At 41.0% G+C, this 7,500-nt stretch overlaps 1 protein-coding gene across 1 annotated transcript in view; it reads right to left on the minus strand.

Moving 5' to 3' along the window:
- Nucleotides 1–6,217, minus strand: part of LOC143286441 (uncharacterized) — a 159,075-nt gene extending 152,858 nt beyond the window's left edge. The window contains exon 1 of the mRNA XM_076594007.1: nt 5,861–6,217. The gene's annotated coding sequence lies outside the window, so the exon portion shown is untranslated. The remainder of the gene's footprint in view (nt 1–5,860) is intronic.
- Between the last annotated feature and the right edge of the window lie 1,283 nt (nt 6,218–7,500).

Below are 7,500 nucleotides of genomic sequence, written 5' to 3' on the forward strand. Positions count from 1 at the left end.
TGGGTAAAGGGTGGAGATTTTTCCGATCTCCCAGGTCAACACATGTGCAGACCCGCTAGTGCCTGAACCCCCTTCGTGTGTATGCGCACGCAGAAGATCAAATACGCACGTTAAAGATCCTGTAATCCATGTCAGCGTTCGGTGGGTTATGGAAACAAGAATATACCCAGCATGCACACCCCCGAAAACGGAGTATGGCTGCCTACATGGCGGGGTAAATAAATTAAAAGAAAACTGTCATACACGTAAAATGTTACATGTCTGTCTGAGTGTGTATGTGTGTGCGTCTGAAATCTGAGTGAATGACACAGGAAACGAATGATGAGCGCCCAGAGGCAGCCGTCAGTCGGCTCTACCCAGGTTAGGCAGCCTGTGGTGCAAATGTCCCCGTGTATGTAAAGCGCTTAGAGCTTGGTCTCTGACCGAGGATAGGCGCTATATAAGTATCCACATCAATCAAAAAAAAAAAAAAAAAAAAAAAAAGAACTGCTGACCAAGAGTCGCAACACTGAGCAAATGTTGCAACTGAATCAAAGCTTTCCAAAGTTTTTGCCCTAGTGGAGCGGCTTCTGTGTGTGTGTGTGTGTGTGTGTGTGTGTGTGTGTGTGTGTGTGTGTGTGTGTCTGTCTGTTTGTCTGTGCGTGTGTGTATGCTTGTCTGTGTGTGTGTGCATGTGCATGTGTGTGTGTGTGTGTGTGTGTGTGTGTGTGTGTGTGTGTGTGTGTGTGTGTGAGTGCTTGTGTTTGTGTTTGTTTTATCCGTGTGTATCTGCGCGGGCGCGCGCGCGTGTGTGTGTATGCGTGAGTGTGCGTGCGTGTGCTTGTTTCTTTTGTTTTGTTTAGTTTTTGTTGTTGTTGTTGCTTTGTGTGTGTGTGTGTGTGTGTGTGTGTGTGTGTGTGTGTGTGTGTATGTATGTGTGTGTGTATGCGTACGTGCGCGCGCGCGCGTGTGTATGTGTGTGTGTCTGTAATACGTCTGACTGTGCATGCGCATGGAAGACCGCTAGAGAAAGAGACAGGCAGATAGGCATTGCATAGGTATAGACAGACAGTGCATAGGTTGAGACAGGTAGATAGACAGTGCATAATATGTCAAGACTGTATACTCCGGTTAGTTAGGTATAGACCAACCAAAAATGCTTTGTCTGTTGATAACCAGCGCTTCGACAATTTGCCAAGAAAAAACGAAAGAATATGTGATGAATGTTCCACAAACGACGCTGCTGATGAGTTTCACTGTTTGTTTTGTTTGTCTTTTCTTGAAAGAATCAGACAAAAGTGTTTATCTAGATATCTAGATATTACAGAAATCGCCCGAACTTCATTAAATTCTGCTTATTGTTTTCTGAAGAAAAACAACAAACAAACAAACAACAAAAGAATATTGTTAAAATTTGAAGCACTCGTTTCATTTATTTGTAGTTCTTTTCGATAAAGTCATATCTATTTTGAAGGGCTGAGGAGAAATTACTTATTAATATGTATAAATTGCTTGTTTGCGCGAATGGGCTTTTTTTTTTCTTTTTCTCTCCTTGTTCTGTTAATATCAAATCTGTTTGTTTGTTTGGTATGTGTAAAAGATGTATGTATGTAATGTTTCAATGCCCCCAGGAGGCACACGAAATAAACTTTTAGCCTTTGCCTTGAGACAGATAGAAAGGCAGTGCATAGGCTGAGACAGACAGATAGATAGATAGAAAGACAGTACATAGGTTGAGACAGAGAAGGCACAGTACCCGCCTGCCGCATGGACTTTTTCAGAAAATGACAAAGTACCAAAGTGCCGCTTGTCCCTTAGTAGTTTAGTTTACTTTGATTCTTTTTTTTCCTTTCTGTTGCATTTCTATTTGTTTGGCATCATTTTTGTTCCGATTTGTAACTACTTTTTCACTAGAGCTTTACAGCTAATGACATTAATCATTTCAGTGTTCAATGTTCAGTGTTCTGTCTCTCTCTCTCTATCTCTCTCTCTCTCTCTCTCTCTGTATATATATATATATATATATATATATATATATATATATATATATATATATATATATATACAGAAAGAGAGAGAGATGTATATATTGAAAGAAAATAGATAGATATACAAAGAGACATTATGCCGGTTGAGACAGACGGAGATGCAAAACATAGATTGAGATAGATAAATAGGTATCTACGACCGTTGAAATGGATATAAATGCAGTACATTACATGCACGACATAAAGACAGCGTATTGTTTCAGACAGATTATAGACAACCAGAAGACTACATAGGTTGAAAACAAACACAGGGCCGCCTGTAGCGTTTGAAAAAGACACCCTCCCCCTCCTCCTCCCCCATGCACGGTTATGACTCCTCTGGACTGTAGCTCTGAAACACTCCCATAAATATATATACTTCTTTTGTTTTTTTAATTCCACCTGCTATCCCAGTTTAAGTCTAACCCCTTCCTCCACTTGAGAAAATGTTGATTTTGCACACACACACACACACACACACACACACACACACACACACACACACACACACACAGTGACACACAAACACACACACTCACACAGTCAGACACACACACACACACACAGTAACACACACACACACACACACACACACACACACACACACACACACACACACACACACACACACACACACACACACACACACACACACACACACACACTGAAACAAATAAAAACAAAAAAACAAAAAAGAAGAAAAGGGAAAGGAAACCGCATTTTACAAAAAAAAAAAAAGAGGACCAATCTATGAATAACTCTATCACATATCCCTAAAGGACCCCACGGGAGATATCTCACGGCCAGCGTTAATGAACCAACGTAACTGTCTGGCAGGGTTTTTTTTTTTTTTTTTTTCTTTCTTTCTTTTTTTTTCGGCGTTTTTATATTTGTTTGTTTGTTTGTTTATGATAGTCCTGAATCCACTCTACATGCGTTCATGTGGAGTTGACCCTGATAGTGCCTCCAGAATGACTGTTGGAGTCGATGTGGAGTGGTGGCCTAGAGGTAACGCATTCGCCTAGGAAGCGAGATAATCTGAGCGCGCTGGTTCGAATCACGGCTCAGCCGCCGATATTTTCTTCCCCTCCACTCGACCATGAGTGGTGGTCTGGACGCTATTCATTCGGATGAGACGAAAAACCGAGGTCCCGTGTGCAGCATGCACTTAGCGCACGTAAAAGAACCCACGGCAACAAAAGGGTTGTTCCTGGCAAAATTCTGCAGAAAAATTCACTTCGATAGAAAAAACAAATAAAACCGCATGCAGGAAAAATACACATACAAAAAAAAAAAAAGGGTGGCGCTATAGTGTAGCGACGCGCTCTCTCTGGGGAGAGCAGCCCGAATTTCACACAGGGAAATATGTTGTCATCAAAAGAAATACAAATACAAACTACAAAAGATACCAACCCAGACTAACATCACTAAGGAGTGCTTCAGGAGCAAAGACTGGGATGTGTTTGGGGTTGCTCCAGAATTAACTCCACCCCCCCTTTTTTTATCCCTCCAGCAATATACTATATATGCTCAATCATTGATTTTTCAGTTACTTACTCTAAGAAAGGGGAGTCACTTCAGGGAAAAAGGGTTTTGAGTCGTCCCAGGCTAACTCTGTGCTGGAGTCATATCAAGTCTTTCCCAGAAAAAGCGTCTAAAATCATTTTAGTCGACAGGTCTCTCGTCTAAAATCACTTTAGTGAACAGACATTAAAGATGACCAACCGAAAACAAAGAGAGAAAAAAAAAACAACTCTGTGGTGTTTATTTGAGGGTGGGGTCATTCTGGGGCGTCACACCGGTTATAAACTTGCGTCCACTTTTTTGTCCAGTACTCTGACGTGCGCAACAGCCGAGTGGTTAAAGCGTTGGACTTTCAATCTGAGGGTCCCGGGTTCGAATCTCGGTAACGGCACCTAGTGGGTAAAGGGTGGAGATTTTTCCGATCTCCCAGGTCAACATATGTGCAGAACTGCTTAGTGCCTGAACCCCCCTTCATGTGTATACGCAAGCAGAACAATCAAATACGCACGTTAAAGATCCTGTAATCAATGACAGCGTTCGGAGGGTTATGGAAACAAGAACAGACCCAACATGCACACCCCCGAAAGCGGAGTATGGCTGCCTACATGGCGGGGTGAAAACGGTCATACACGTAAAAGCCCACTCGTGTACATACGAGTGAACGTGGGAGTTGCAGCCCATGAACGAAGAAGAAGACGTCCAGTACTCGTGTTCCTGGAAGTCCTTCCTCTCATAACAATGTCTTAATTAATGGCCAGCGTATTTTCTCTTATCGCGGACCGTCAGTTTGCATATCAGATGCACTTCTCTTTCCTTTGTTTTTTTCAAGTTCATTCACCACGTTACTTATTCTGAAGAGTCAGTCTTAAACCACCAGCTTATGTCAACTGATTACAGCTGAATTGCATTGTAATGTGTTGTAAATCACTAGCTTATGTCAGACATACCTGACTATAGACAATCACTAGCTTGTGTCAACTGACTATGGATCAATTGCATTGTAATGTATTTGTAAATCATTAGCTTACGTCAACTGACTATAGATAGATTGTATTATATTTGTATTGATTTGCATTGTACTATATTGTATTGCATTGCATTGCATTGCATGAATAGTATTACCCTTCTGTCACATCTTTTTGAAAACGCGCGCGCGCGCGCGCGCGCGCGCGTGTGTGTGTGTGTGTGTGTGTGTGTGTGTGTGTGTGTGTGTGTGTGTGTGTGTGTGTGTGTGTGTGTGTGTAATTATGTAATACGCGTAGTCTCTGAATCTGTTTTATATTATTGTGCGCTAAATCATTATTTCTTCTTTCTTTTGTGAGTTATTGCGCGCGCGCGTGTGTGTGTTTGATGTTTATTGTAAAGCGCTTTGAGCTCTCTTTAAAGGAGGAAAGCGCTCAACAAATGTCCATTATTATTATTATTATTATGAATTCTTCGTGAAAAATTCAGGCTGTTCTTCCCAAAGGAGAGCTCGTCACAGTAGTGAGAGCACGACCCTTCTTTTTTCTGCCTGCAAGGGTGGTTTTTTTTTCTGTTGTTGTTGTTTGTTTGTTTGTTTTCTTATTTTGGGTGTTTGTTTTATATTCCTATTAAGCAAGTGGATTTTTCTACACACTTTTTCTAGGTAAATGAGTATAGAACATCAGCACAGTGCAGTACAATACAAACGAAATTAGTTATAGGGCAAATTCACTGCTGCACGAAACACTGCAGAGCGATACAGTATCAGTATCAGTATCAGTAGCTCAAGGAGGCGTCACTGCGTTCGGACAAATCCATTATATTATATATACACCACATCTGCCAAGCAGATGCCTGACCAGCAGCGTAACCCAACGCGCTTAATCAGGCCTCGAGAAAAAAAAAATGATGTACAATACAATACAATACAATACAGTACAATACAATACAATACAATAGATAAACACAGTACAATGAAACACAAGACAATACAATAAATACAATGTAACACAATGCAATGCAATGCAATCTAACACTATACGATACAATACAACGCAGTGCAATACAATGCAATACAATACAATACAATACAATACAAAAAACACAACACATTTCAAGAGAACAAAACACAACACAACAACAACAACAACCACACGAACACACCAACACCAACAACACAACACCTCCACCATCACCACCACCACCACCACCACCACCACCGACACAGCACGCAAACATCACCACCACCACCACCACCACTATCACCACTACCAACACAACCACCACCACCACCACCACCACCAACAACAACAACAACAACAACACAAACACAAAACACTCCGAACGCAAATGAAGAAGAACCTCACCTGTTGACTGCCTTGGTTCGCGAAGGACGAGATGACTGTATATGCGTGTGCCAATGGATGGATGGATGGATGGGTGGATGGGCGGATGGATTAGGGTGTCTGGAAGAGTCGGCAGTCAAATTTCTGTTGTCCCCTCTCCTCGCCTTGTGGTTCCTGATCTGGACTGGTCTCTGGGGTTGAAGCCTTCTTTCAGCACACGCACCTTTGTGGCCTGGTTCTTTTTTCTTTCCTTCTACCTACCTTTCTTTCTGTCTATATATATATATACGTATCTCTTTCTTTGTTTATTTGAACTTGCTTTTTTTTCTTTTTTTTTTAAATTTGTTTGTTTTGTTGTTCGTCTTCGTCTATTTTTTCTTCTTCTTCTTCCCTGTCTTTTTTTTTTTTTTTTTTTTTTTTTTTTGCTTGTCCTTCTCTTTTGTCTGGGGTTCTTTTTCTTTGGCGGTGGTGGTAGTTGTATTCTATATATTTGGTATTCTTTGTTGTTGTTGTTTTTTCCTTGTTATTTCTTTTTAGCGGTTCTATTTGTGGCAATAATTAGTCCAGTAACCGTTTATGTTCTTTCTTTTTTTTTTTCTTCTTTTTTTCTTTTTTTTTTAAGTTACCCTGATATTTTTGAAGCTTCTCACTATTCTATTTTTGCTGCTGTTTGATGAAAACGAAAAATCAGTTTTTTGACTGGAAACCCTTTTGGACTTTTTTTTTCTTTTCTTTTCTTTTCTTTTCTTTTCTTTGTGGGATTTTTTTTTTTTTTTAAATCAGAACACTTTCTTTGTGTGCTGGTCTTCTGTTCCCAACAAGAACGAAACGGGTATTGAAACTACTAACCACCCTTCACCGGTTCTTCTTCTTCTTCTTCTTCTTCTTCTTCTTCTTCTTCTTCTTCTTCTAAACAAAAGTCTTGACTCCGAGCAGTATCTGTCAAAGACCCAGCCAACACAGACAGCAGAGAGTCATCCACCAGTCAGCAGCAAGTAGCAGCAGCAGCAGCAGCAACAGCAGCAGCAGGCGACAGGCTGGTGGAGGAAGAGAGAGAGAAAGAGAGAGATGCTGGTGGGTACCTAGAGGAGCGAAGACGCAAGAAAGAGACCGAGAGGGGAAACGATGCCGATTTAAATATGCAAAAAAAAAAAAAAAAAAAAGACAAGCGAACAAGCGACGCCTGGAAGGCCAGGAAGGAAGGAAGGAAGGAAGGTGACAGCGGAGAGTTTACATGCCACATGTATTTTGACCCCCCCCCAGGCTGAATCTGAAGTTGAAAGATAATAATGTACGTGTTTACTAGCTGGACTTGTTGTTTGTGGTATTTACTAAGAAATGGTATCGTTCCATGAAAAATGTTAATAATTTATTGTCTGAAAGAAAAGAGTGTCGTTTGAAACATTATTCCAGTACACAACATTGTCACAAAGTTTATTGCATTCCACTGAGATACATGTGCGAAATGAAGTCAAATCCATGTTTGTTCAAAGCTCTGGTTTACATCACTTGACTTAAAGTCTCTCTTCTCTCTCTCTCTCTCTCTCTCTCTCTCTCTCTCTCTCTCTCTCTCTCTCTCTCTCTCTCCCTCTCTCTGTGTCTCTGTCTCTGCCTCTGTCTCTGTCTCTCTCTCTGTCTCTCTCTCTCTCTCTCTCTCTCTC

This window comes from Babylonia areolata, chromosome 10 (genome assembly GCF_041734735.1).
Source record: "Babylonia areolata isolate BAREFJ2019XMU chromosome 10, ASM4173473v1, whole genome shotgun sequence".
Classification (NCBI taxonomy): Eukaryota; Metazoa; Mollusca; class Gastropoda; order Neogastropoda; family Buccinidae; genus Babylonia; species Babylonia areolata.